Source organism: Olea europaea, chromosome 11 (assembly GCF_002742605.1).
Source record: "Olea europaea var. sylvestris chromosome 11, O_europaea_v1, whole genome shotgun sequence".
Classification (NCBI taxonomy): domain Eukaryota; kingdom Viridiplantae; phylum Streptophyta; class Magnoliopsida; order Lamiales; family Oleaceae; genus Olea; species Olea europaea.
Window position 1 is genome coordinate 22,923,367 of NC_036247.1, and position 14,343 is coordinate 22,937,709.

The window sequence follows — 14,343 nt, forward strand, 5'->3', positions numbered from 1 at the left end:
TTTTTTTGCACTTTTGATCTTCTTCTCCTTCATGTAGCCATTTTATCCTCCAATTTAGGATTTAGACCTGCAAACACCCCAATTACACAATTATGAATAAGAATCCGCTCAATTTTATCAATAAATAGCCCATTAAAGTACCTAATAATTGTGAATAAGTTTGTTTTTACACACTTATCAGTTGTGTTCAGAATTCTCAACAAAACAAAAAGTATAAGAATGCTATGAATCTAAATTCGTTCAAGATGCGTCATTAAAGAGCATCAAAGGAATATAGGGAGGCCCAAGTTGTAGACAAGTCTAGAGATATTTCTCATAGGGATTGGAGTCATTAGAGCGATTTGTTAATATCTTTTGTCTATGGAAGAAGAAGAGAAATTAGAAATAGGAGCTTATCTCTCCCTATGACTCTGTCATTTCGTTCTTCCATTTGGGGACGAATGTATAAGAGTTGATACTTTTAAATTATCTTCTAAGATGGCATACAAGTGAACTTGTAGCTTAATCCCTCTCATATTAACAAGTATTTATAGAGGACATGTATGAATGTCGAACTATCAGTCAAGCCGAGACCTTGGCTCGATTTCACATTCATTTTCTGGACATTTTCTTTATGCTTGGGCTGCAACTTATTTCATTTGAGGCATTTTGCTCATGCGAACAAAAGTTATTCTCATCCTATAATCCAAATATATGCTAGCACTCTGTATTCTTTCCAAATTTGGGAGAAAATATTATTGATTGTTGGGACCGTATCATGGAATGATGGATGTCAATGACTTTTGTTGGAATTCATTTCCCTCATCGTTCTCATCCCAATGTACAAGTGGATGACCACCAAGGTCCATAGGTACCTCAAAATTTATAGTGAGTATTCTATCTAGATTTGTTTCTTATCGTAGATGAAACTCCTTTTTCATTATTGAGACATATAATCTTCACCGGTTTGCGAGACAACTTGGCTTTTAGGCAAAAACCTCCATGTTTATCAAAAAAGTTGGATATTACTCCTAATGCAATCGACATGTATCGCATTTGGTTGTCTTTGAGTCAGACGATAAGTAAGTTTATATTTCATATTCCAGATTATATGAAGAATACACATCAAAACGTTGATGGAATAACTAAGTGCTCTCAATCCGGACCCAAGTTTAATTGCATGTTTTATATTCTAGTGAGAGCCGTGACTTTGTTCTTAATCTGACTTCGAAAAGGATAACGGCCAAAGGGTTAATCCCTCCAAATATCATTTTTGAAAAGACTTCACAAAAGAGAGAGCCCAATCTTCAAAATGAAAGTTTAAGAAAAGATATTTGCTTGGTGGCTCACAATCCCTTCACAATGAGGGTGCCCACAATTATTTTATTCGTGTGGGCCCTTCAACATGTAAGGGGGCTTTACAAAATATTGTATATTGTACAAAAAGCTTTTTCCTTAAGAAAATTAGTATTATAGTTCCTTCAAGTTTGCTTCTACCTCTGAGCTTGCTGATAAGTTACCTGAAGCAGTTTTGATTTCATATCACAATAGTCTTGGAAATCGAGCACCTCATGCCCCTAGAAAAAGTTTAACTCTGGAGGATGAAAGTTCTAGAGATCGGGTATATTTTTTTTAATATACTGCTTGTATTTGATCTCAAGTAACAAACTTCAATTTCATACTCTTCTTTCCCGAATATATAAAATGAAGCTGATGTAAAACTAAGGCCACTTCAAGTAATTCCAAGTTCTTCAAAAGGTGACATCAAAGCTTCTAACATTAACATTAGTATCCCAAATACACCAGCAGATGATGAATTTTCAAACATGTCGCCTAGAACACGAAATGCGAGTATGTTCTTTATTTTCCTTAGTCTATCTCTATTTTTTTCTTCACTTTTTTTGTAAGGTTTCCAAACATTCTTGAAGGACTGGATTTCTCCATGAAACAAAAAAAAAATTCTAGATTAGATTGGCGAGAATGATGGAAGAATCGACGCATTTCAAGGAATAGATGGTACTTACAATTTTCACGATCCTCTTTGCAAATAACTGAGCACCACAATGAGCATACTTTGGCGCTTAAAGTAGATGGTTTCAATAATGAAGATGAAGTGAATTCTGAGACTGTGAGAGCTAATATTTCAAAGAACAATCAAAAAATCCCAGTTGTTCCATCTTTATTGACTTTAGTTAACATTTCGCCTTCAAAGATAAACAATCATGGGACTACGCCAATTTGTTCTTTCATGTTTGGTCCTCCGCATGGGATAACTCAAGAGTCACCTTACTTTAATGATATTTTGCAAGAAGCCATGACTAATTATCTTCAAAAATATTTTAGAGATGTTTTGAAGCAAGGACTTTCCAAAACCCGATCTTAATGGGATGAAAATAATTTATTTCTTTAAAACGTGATCACCAGCTCATTTCGCACAGATCGAACACCTTTGATGAAACATTTAGATATACTTCTTAAAGACCTTAAATTTTATTTATTTGAAAGAAAGCAATACTTGGAGTATCCAACCGTTGAGAAAAGGCTGAGCAGTTGAAACTTTAGAATACTCAGCTGAAGTGGAAGATTTTACGCGTTCTTCATTGGAAAATAAAATTAATTTGCTAACTTCTGAGCTGGACAGACTTCATGATGAGCTTCAAACCCATTAGGATCAAAAGAGTATGCTTGGAAATGCTAAAGCCGCATTAGAAAAATCATAGACTAGAGATGTCACTACCATAACATCCATTAACAAGAAAATAAAGACCCTTAAAGATAGTTTCCTACAAGTGATCAGTGGCGAGTGAACTTGATGGAGTTGAGATTTTCTGATCTTCTTTAGGACCATATTGTATGAACTTTAATCTACTATTATCTTTTTATTTTTATTTTTTTTATAATGATCCTTGACTCTTTGTGTCTCTTGTATATTTTTTATTGTAAAAAAATGATTAACAAATTGAATGAATTTATTGATTACGACTGAATTTGAATTTATAATTTAATAAAACCACCTGTGTATCCAAAAAGGATCAAGTTGAACATAGTTTATTACAAAATCAAAATTTTTATTTATTTATTTGGGGTTGTTCACAGTTTATCCTCTTGAGGGCCATGAGTATTACATTTTGTTACAATGAAAAATTTACAATAAAGAACTTCAAGATTAAAAATGCTTTAAGAATTGTCCATTGATAGGTTCAATCTATAGTCCATCTTTGTAGACGATCTTATAAGCTCCATTAGTGAATGCATTAGTAAAAAGAAATGAGCCGTCCCATTTAGGTTGGAATTCACTCCCTATTTTTCTTGTGTTATGATTAGCCTACATACAGAAAGTAGCAGATCTTCAACTTGAAATGATTTTGTTCATAATCTTTTGTTGACGGACTTTGCCATCCAAGCTACATAGCATTCCAGGTGTATTTATGCCTCTCATCTCATCCAAATCTTTTAGCTCCTCCAATCGAAGATGAACTTTTTCTTCTGTTGTTAAACCTTCTTTGATGATAATTCGAAGTGACAGGATTTGACACTCCAAAGGAAGTATAACTTCCACTTCATACACTAAGGCATAAGGAGTGGCTTGTGTCGGAGTTCGCTAAATAGTTTGATAAGGCCATAAGACTTCACCGATTCTTTCAAACCAATCTCTTTTTGACTTGGAAACAACCTTTTTTAGTAGACAACATAGTATTTTGTTGAATATCTCTGTCAATCCATTAGCTGTCACATTGTATATGGACAAGTTGGATTGTTTGAATCTAAACTTTGCACATAAATTGTTATATGGCTATTGTAGAAGGGTTTGCCGTTATCAGTTATAATGTGTCACCGGACTCCGTATTGACAAATGATTTAGATACAAACTCCACAACATTTTCTTTCTTTACTTCATTCAATGGCACGACTTTAGCCTATTTAGAGAAGTAGTTGGTCTCGACAAGGATATATACATGCACAACTGAAGACTTTGGAGTTATAGGTTCAATTATATCAAGACCCGATGCATTGAATGGCCAAGAAGCTACTGTTGAATGTAATGATTCTAAAGGATCGTTGATGAAATTTACCCGAAATTGACATGTTTCACATTTTTTTACATAATACATGTAGTCTTGTACTATAGTTAACTAGTAGTATCCCATTCTCTTTATATGAAAATGGAGTTTTTGTCCATATTGATGTGCACCATGGATTCTAGAGTGGGCTTCTTTCACGACATGTGTTGCTTCATCATTACTTAAGTATCGAAGGAAAACTCCACCAAATGATCATCGATAAAGAGTTCCCTTATGAAAGACAAAATGGGATGCACGACTCTTGATTTCAGTTTTTCGTCGTGGATTATCTAGTAGTTTTTTATGTTGAAGAAAATCGATTATTGGTTGTCTCTAATCTTCTCTTTCTTTATCCTTGATTACTTCGACACTATTTTTCTCTTTCACATTAATGGGCAACAACGATGGAAGCACCCATTTTTGAGAAATTGATATGGAGTGGGAAAATCTTTATCCGACTAAGCAAAAAAGGGCCAAATTAGTGAAGGCATCAGCTTTTCTATTTTCACTTCTAGGAACGAATTTGATTTTTACCTAATCAAATCATTTCATAAGCTTTGATGCATATTGATGATATGGCCTCAAGTCTGAATTACGAACTTCATATTCTGCTAATAGTTAGTTTATTATCAGTTTAGAATTTCCTAAGACTTTCTGCTGATAGTTATCAATTTCTAATGTCGTTTCTGAGCCAAGTATAAGAGCTTGATATTCTGCCATGTTGTTTGAACATTTCTTTGTTAAGGTAAAAGGGTAAAGGATGACCAGATCATGAGGAGTGATAAAGACTACTCTTGATCTGGCACCACAACTTCGGGCTGCCCTGTTGAAGTATAGCCTCAATGATGGTATAACATCAATAAATAGAACTTTTTTGTCTAGCAAGCCATCTTGAAGTTCTCATTCCATCGAAATTAGATGGTCAGCAAGGAAATTTGCCAAAGCTCGCCCATTAATAGCCTTTTATAAAATGAATTCGATATCGAACTCGGACAATAGAAGTGCCCATTTCCAATCCTTCCGAAAAGAATTGGCCTAGACATTATGTAATTTAATGGATCAATCTTTGAAACAATATTGACTGAGTATGATAACATATAATATCTCGATTTTTTAGCCACGGAGATCAATGCAAGTCATATTTTCAATAGGTAAATACTTCATTTCAGCACGTACCAGTGTCCGGATCAAATAATAGAGTGTATTTTCTTTTCCTTCATCATTGACTTGGATAAGAAGTGCTTCTAGAGAATATTCTTATGCTACAACATAAAGAATCAGTGATTTCCTTGGGATTAGAGCTATGGATATTAGCGGATAAGACAAATATTGTTTAATGCTTTGGAAAGCATTTTGACAACCATTATCCCATTCAAATAGTACATCTTTCTTTACCAATTTTTTGAATGGATAACAACATTCAGTTAGGTTAGAGGTAAATCTTTGAATGTATGCAAATTTTCCTTAAAAGGCTTTTTCAATTTATGCACGTCTCTTGGCTCTGGTATGTCAATTATGGTGTCAATTTTTTATCAATCTATTTCAATGCCTCGATGTCAAACAATGAAGCAAAAAAAGTTCCTAAAGGTGGCAATAAATGCACACTTCAATGGATTTATCTCTAGTTGATGTCACAGAAGCCTTTTGAAAACATCCCATAAATCTTGTAGGTGATTGCCACATTTCTTTATTTTAACAACAAAATCATCAACATAACATTCCACATTCTTATACAGTATCTCATTGACGATACTTTGTAGTGCTCGTTGATAGTTTGCCCATGCATTTTATAATCCAAAAGGTTTAACTTTGTAACAACTTCTGCCCTTAGAAGTTCGAAACAATATAAGTTCTTCATCTTTTAGATTCATCCATATTTTGTTGTATCCAAGAGACACATTCATAAAAGATAAAACTTCATATCCAGTAGTTGTATCTACCATCTTCTCCATTTTCGAAACTGGAAAATCATCTTTTGAGCATGCTTGATTCAGATCTCAAAAGTCAACACAAACTCATAATCGTCCATTCTTTTTTTTTTCACAGCATCAATTTTCACGATCCAAATTGGATACTTGACTTCACGCATGAATCCAACTTCAATAATTTTGTTGACTTTCACTTCAATCCGAGGAATAAGTTTTGGTTGAAATCTTCTTTGAGGTAGCTTGATCAGTCAAACTCCATGTCTTACTGCAATATAATATACTACAACCTACGAATCTAATCCTAACATTTCTTTCTAAGACCATGTAAATATGTCTTTATATTCCTTAAGCAAATGGATGCACTCGGATTTCTTTTTTTGAATAAGGAGAGCACTTACAAACACTAGTCTCAAGTCTTCTTCGGTTCTGAACTTCAGTTGTTTCAAGTTATCTACAGTAGCTTGTCCACTTTCTTCAAATGTAGTGCGGCTGGTTTAGGTTCATATGTTGTAGGAAAGTTTTTAGACTCAAATTTTAAGTTGGAAGATTCTTCAAAAGCTATGTGATTGACAGTGACTCCTTCCTTATCTTTATTATTTTTTAGGGATGGGTAAATTTTTTAATAATTTCGTCGTCTTCTTGTTTGTTGAGGCTTTGAACTTGAATTTGAAGTTTTAATTCGAAGTTGAGGAATTGCATATTGTTTTTGAGATGACTTCTAAGGAGCTTGTCCATTCTTATCAATTCGAGTAGAAGAAGAATGATCCTCACCTAACCTTTGGAAGACAGAAGCCTTACCTTTTATCTCAGCTATTGGAGAGGGTTTTCTTTCTAACCTTTTAAATATTGAAACTCTAGCATTCTCGTTTCCTATTTGATCGAACACCCAATGTCTTGAACGTTTAGATTTCTCTTTTGTAACTTCATAGATTTAAATCAGGTTTGAGTTTGAGGAAACTTCTTGACTTTAATTTTTCTCGGTGGATTTAGATCATATCCCAAACCATACCTAGGACATGACAGAAGGGCTCCATCAAAATCAGAATGGATATGCCTCAAGCCATCTACAACCCTGCACAAAATTTGTACTATTTTTGCATCAAATATTGTACAAAACTAACAATCATATCCAGCCATTACGCCAAATTAACAGTGTTTAATCATTTCTTTCTCTTTTTTATTCTTAATAATTTATTTATTTAAAAATTTATTTTACTAGTCTATAATTACTAAATAAATAATTACGTTAAATTAAGGAAAAGATTAAATTCATTAAAAAATCAAATTGCATTAAAAATAAATAACACAAATATCATCTATCAATTGCTTTGACAATTGGGGAAAAAGGGTAAATTTAGCTTTGTACCATTTGGTGTAAATGGTGCCAACACTATTCACTTCGCACCATTTTGATGGAAAATGGTGCAAACTTTAGTGCCAAATTTGAGATCTTTTGCGCCAAATTTTGGTAAAATTTGGTGTTTTGGTATAGCATTGGAGATGGCCCTGATCACTTAATTTGTGACGATCTTCTTTCCTAAATTCAGTATTCTCAAATAACTTTTTGAATTGAAGATTATTACATCCTTTGAAAGCCTGTTTTGATTCATTGACTCCTTTAGTACCCGTCATGTCTTGTTTGAACGAGATAAAAATACAATATTTTGATATCTTTGAAATAAATGTTAAAGCTTTCAATCTAGATTTACATTCTTCCGAGGCTACCATGAATTGATGGAGGCAGAAATAATTTTGGAACACTACGTATTGAAGAGTTAACTCTTTTCTCAATATCTCAACATCGATTGGTTCTATTAGACTTTTTTGTGCCTCTAGAGAATCCTTCAGATATAAAGTTTGATTTACCTTTGATAAGCTGACGAAATTCAATTGCACCAGATATATCATCATCGTCTGCTCTAGTTTAATTTTGAATTCGAACATGGTCAATCCTGCAGAATTACATTCTTTATCTTCTCTACAAAATTTGGCATCAACAAAATGAGATTCTTCTTCAAGGAATGGTTTGGACTCAACTACTACACATTTGACTTCATCATCTCGCTATATTTGAAGCATTGGTATCAAGTCGAAGGTATCACTCTAATTTTGTGTAGCCAAACACGTTTGATGAGTAACTCATAGGATATTTTATCATCAATGACATGGAAGAGAGTTGACAAAATTAACTATCCTACTTGCAGCTTCAGATGAATCGTGCCAATGGCTCACTGACCTTTTTGGTTCAATCTTTGAATCACGATCTTACTCTTGGACAGATCACCAAAATAATTTCAATTTTCTTTGTCATTTTGATTGGCATATTTTTTATAGCAGATCAACAATCGATTAGTATGTGATTTATCCTGCATTCTTGAATATAACTACTAACAAACAATAGTCTATTATGTAAATGAGAACCTGGTTGTAAATTTTCATCGTCAAATGTAATGATGGCTAATAGTTTTGTCGAGTTGTGGATCCAATATGTTCTAATTCTTTGCCTTCGTACTTTTTCAAATCGATCAACGCGGTAATTAAAGCCATTTGATCATCAAAAAGAAGACTAAGAGACTCTGCTAAACTCATTTTTGAAAGAATATTGTTGAGCGTGAGATAGTTTTCTTCTGCTTTGAACTCTATCCTGATACATTTTTCGTTTCATTTTTTTCTTTACATTGATAACATTGGAGGAAAAACATTAATTGTAAAAGAAACCCTTGTAAAAGTAATCACTAGGTTTGGTAGTCAAGAAGAAGTGTGTGAAGCCATTCTATTTCCATTGATTTAGTAGATATTCTTGACTTGACTTTAGACTTTCTTATTTGGTTGTTTCTTGGTCTCGACTTCACGTTATAATACAAAAACTTGGGAATCATGGTACTTTCCGATAACGTCTTTTTACAAGAGTATAAAATGTGATAATTTTCCTAATTTGTATGACATTCAGTAATTTTCCTTCTTGCTTATGAAGTTGGACCAGAATTACTAATCTTACCTTCGGACTCTAAATCAAAATCTTAAACATCTAAGTCATCTGTTATAATTTTATAGAAGGTTGGACGATTGGGTACATGTGGTCTATCCATCCCTAGATAAACATAATTGATGATGATTTCTCTGCCTGCCTCAAATTTTAATTCTCTTCTAGAAGTTGAGGTCCAAACTACACAATCGAGAATTTACTGGCATCGTATGTACGAGAAAATGTCTATTCTTTCTTTGCAATGAGAATTGGATCAAATAACCATCGAGCAGGCAACTGTGAATTTTCTCTATTCTCAAAGTTTATCTTTTTTCTTTGTACAAGTGGACAATAAGATCTTTCAGGATGAAATATTTTTTCACTGGGTGACTGATGGTTCTATGAAATTTATAATACTTAGGATGATCAATCTTACTAGCTCCCTCAATCTCTTTGGCGTTGGAAGTTCGATTATCTTTTATTCGAGAAGTTGACCTAGATTTTAAAAACTTCAAAATTCGAGAATATGTACTTCTTCTTTGCAAATTTTTTTAGAGTCAAACGAGCTATGCTTTGGACTTGTCCTTTTTTAGGTCAGAACTCTAGCTTTGGTTTTAGGTTTGTGCTCAACCTTTGAAAGGCAATCTTTATAGGGATAGTAGAGATTGTCATAGTTTCTTTAGACTTACCTGCCTTGACATCCTTTCTCATTTATTTCTTAGGGTTTTTCTTATCACGTGGATCGCTTGGTATGTAACTCCCACGCCTTGCAATTTAGAACTCTAGGTTATGAATATGTGTTGCCAACTCTTTGAAAGAGTGGGGCATATTTACTTTGAGATTATAGAGTAATCCCCAATGCATGCCTTGTATACATATATCGATCGAGGATGCTTCGTTGATTTGTTATTTGCAATTAAACACAAGGTTCTTTCAATGTTCGATGTACTCTACAATATGATCTTCATTGTTCTACTTTGTTCGAGCAAGTATTGGAAGGTTGATAGAACCCTGGTGTTGAAGAAGCATGTTAAGAATTCTCACTCGAGTTGATCCTTCCTATCAATTTACCTAGCTGATAATTCCATATACCATTCAAATAAGGCACATTTAAAGAGTGTATGAACTGCTTCACCATGGTGTCATTGTAAGTGCCTACATTATTACATATCTTAATACAATGGGCAACATGTTACTTTAGGTTACCCTTTCCATCAAAACACTGGAATTTCGAAAGTTGGTAAATGAGTGGCACCTTTATTTTGTCGATTTGATGACTATAGGGTTTGGCATACACCAATGAAGATTGCAATGGATCACTATACTGGGAATGAATGGTGGCCACAATTATATGTTGAAGTTGTTGGACAAATGGAGAGCGAAATGAGAGTTGAGTGGTTTCGTGCAACACGTTTTGAACAATTGTCTTATCATATATATCTTGTTTCTGTTTGCTTTCTTGGACTTCTAGATCCTTAGCTTGGGAAGATCCTAGAGTTTTTTTTTTTATTTTCTTTAACCTAGGTAGTGTATGAATATAGCAATCTGTACATCTTTGTCCTCAAGTGACTTTGTTAGTTTTTCGATGGCAAAAGCCATTTGTTGGATTTGGCCATTTGAGCCCAATGTCACTTCCATAACCATTACTGGCTCGAGTGATTCTTTAGATGAAGAATTGTTTCCCCATCTTTGTATAAAAGTGGCATGAAAGGATTTGGACAAGGATCTGCCACTAGAGATGGAGTGAGAATGAGAGCTTTTCATGGAATTCTTGATCTTTTTATCTAAAAAGAGTTTGACATTTTGAAAGCAATTTTCATTTTGCCTTTCCTAGAGAATTTCTTTAGTGGTGGAACTAGTTGAATTTTCCCAATTTTTTGATTGGGCTCTTGTCATATGGAATAGTTTGGTAAGTGTCTCTTCAAAATAAGTCATAGTTTTCTTCAAATCTTTGCTTGCCATTGTAAATGTAGTGGTTGAAATTTTAAGATTCTGAGATCAAAAGATAAGAAAATAAGAAGGTCCAACTGGACATGAAAAATAAATTTACATGATGAATTTCGTGTATTAAAATGTAGAAATCGTTACAAGTTGTATATTTGATAAATACAAGTGGATATTAATCTTCATGTAATTGAAAAATTGCAAAATTCTTTGATTAATGATCTGAATATTTGAAGACAAGGGGCTACGTGGCTTGAACCTGGATTTTGAGAATTTGTTGAAAATTTAATTGGTTTAGAACTTGGCTTGCTTGGCACTTGGATTTCAGAGTTTGGACTTGAATTTGATTTGATTTGATAAGACTTTGATCTTCTTAAACTTGACTTGGACTTGCTTGATTTGAAGAAGATTTTGATCGTTTCAGTGATCGCCAAACTTAAGTTTGAGGGAATTTTCTCTCTTCCTCCGACTGTGAAATTTCTTCAGCACTTCGTGGTTCTTCCTCCACACTTTTGCTTGTCCAATTTTGTGGACCTTTGGTCCTATTCATAGAGGAAATCCGTAACCAATTTGGTAACCATTCAATTAACTTTACCTGAAAAGAATAATTGAATAGTTGTGGATTTTGGGGGAAAAAAAAGGGATGGGCCTTAAGATTTTTTTTAAAATTTTTTTATGGCCTTAGTAGACTTTAATTTAATAAATTTAATTAGGCTAATTATTTAGATTTACCTAATCCATTTTTTTTAATGCCAACAAATGCCCCCTCAAGATTTATTTCTTTATGTGAAAATAAATTAATAAATCTTGAATTTAAGTTTAATTTTTTATTTAATTTATTTATCTTTATACACAATCCATATAATTTGATTTTAAACAGACTTTTTATCTTTGATGAAAGTTGGGTCTGAGTGAAGTCCGATTCTCACATATTTATATGAACGAATTATGACATTTGGAAATAAGTAGGTTAAATTTGCAAATGAAGTTTAAAAAAAAAAAAAAAGTTTTCTTCTTTCTCTTTTATTTTTTTTTTATTTGTGGTTTCTGCCACCAGTTGAAACAAAACTTGGTTTCTTCCACATGTTTCTTTGGTTTCTATTGCGGCGGAAACCAAAACAACTTGGAATCCAATTGGCACTTTTCTGCCATGGCAGAAAACTTATAATTTTATTTTTAAAATTTTTTCTTTCCCAGGTTTTTTTCTTTTCTTTCCTTATTTTATCTTTTATATTTTTTAACTGTCCTTTTATTTTGACCTTTTTTTGGTTGATTATTATTATTATTACTACTGCTGCTGCTGTTGCTACTACTGCTATGGTTGTTTTAATAAAATTAAAACTCACATTTTTCATTTTTTTCCAGGGACTCAACTATTGAAGTGAGTCAAAAATTTTGAGGTTCGAGACTTTGATGGTGTAGAGTTTTTTTTATTATTATTTATTATTATTATTATTAGTTTTTGTTTCAAGCATTTTAAGAGTTCACAAAATATTTGTTTATGAACAGACTTGAAATTTCATCTCTTTTCGTGCACTTTGAGGATCAATGTCTACCACCTTTCACCATACAAGGCACTTTATGTTAAGGACTATGGACCGTCTCCTTTGATTGTTCAAGGCATTTTGTATTGAGGACCAATGATCGGCTCTTTTGACCGTCCAAGGCACTTTGTGTTGGGGACAAAGGATCAACTTCTTAATGATTAAAAACTCTTTTGGAACTCAATTTGGACGTATTTTTTTTTATTATTTTTTTTTACCTTATTTCACCTCACACAATACAAGATATGGGTAGCTATTGAAAGAAATTTCTCTCTTACCTCTCAAATGACTTCAATATCATAAAATCGTTCAAAAATAAGGGATCACAAGTTGGACAGGAAAATGAATCTAGCCCATGGATTGAATTAAGAAATATCAAGAGCTTGAAGAATCAAAGATCGGAGTAGATAATCAAGAATAGGAATTAGACCAAGACATCTCTTTTTTTGTATTTCTAAATTTCGATTGATGATTTTCCATTCTTCTTGTAGTTTTATCATTATAAACATGTTTAACTGATTCTTTGTATTGGATGAAAGTGAACCCTATTGTTTATTTAGTTTAATTTAAACTAGTAATTTAGTAATTCTTGTTTTCTTGATTAATTTTATATTCTAATTGTATTATTTGATAATTTGGCCGGGATAAGTAGTTGCTTGTTGTAGCGTTTAAAGGTTCACAGTCATTTAGAATGCGACGAAAATTAAAATATGTGCAATAGATGTTATGAATGACATTCGAATTCGAATTAGGAATATATTTGGGACATGACTATAATATAAGTAATTTGTCTTGGAAAATAAGGTTAAATACATTAGCTTTATCGATTGTCAAGAACACATGAATTGAACTAGATCACAAATCAAGAATTGGAATATATAGCAAAAGGAGTGTGAGGATTTTATTGTATTGGCAATTCTTTCGATAAAGGGACTAATATGAAAAGTTGTAAAAGTCAAGGAGTCAATTGAAATGTTGTATAGATGAAATAGGAAACTTAAAGTTTGAGGTTGGAATAAGGAGGAAAGAGTCGTCGGATTTATGCTAACCAATCGCCCATCCGATGCTCGAGCTAAAATATAGAAACACTATTGCTTGCTTATTGCCTAGCTCTTGCTTGGGTGACACACCGATCGGTCGCCTATCACTAGCATGGCCATGAGCAACGGTATTATGCATAAAAAATCCTAGTTTGCATTTTTCAAGAGTTTTATCGAGCCCATGCTATCTAATTACCTTCTACTATATATATATCCAAACCTTAATACATTTTTGGTAGTGGTTGTTCATTATATTCCTTATCCATAACATCTTTCCGAGATTTAAGAACACATAAGTTCATTCAACCACAACTTCAGGAAAAATATCACATTTATATAATCCAAAACACCCACTTTCTATACACATACAAGAAGGTACTTTCTTAATAACTTTCAGAGGTTGCTGAAGATTGAGGGTGGTTGGACCAGAAGCATTGGAAGAGTACAAGAACAAGGTATTGTTGGTGATCCAAAGGAAATAGACAATTTTAGAAGATTGAGAATAGGTTTGAGTGAAGCATGTTCCAGTGGGTCTTTAAGATTGCAGTATTTAGATCAATTAGTCTAGTAGATTTTCTAGGCTAGATTGTACTGTAAGTTCTTATTATCTAAGTGGAGGTTACTAGCTTGGTCCCGGAGTTTTACCCAGTTCGGTTTCTCCATCAACAATTCTTTTCTTTATTACATTCATATTATAAATTTGGCAGTTCAACATAGGATAAATTGGCTTGATTGACTAAACATTAAATACAATTAATAAATGACTTGTTATTATTAACTAATAATTTTAATTTCACAGTTTTCACCTATTTACTCCCCTCTAGATGATTTTAGGCTCGAACTAGTAATTTTCAAGTGATATCAAAGCCCAAATTTGATTTC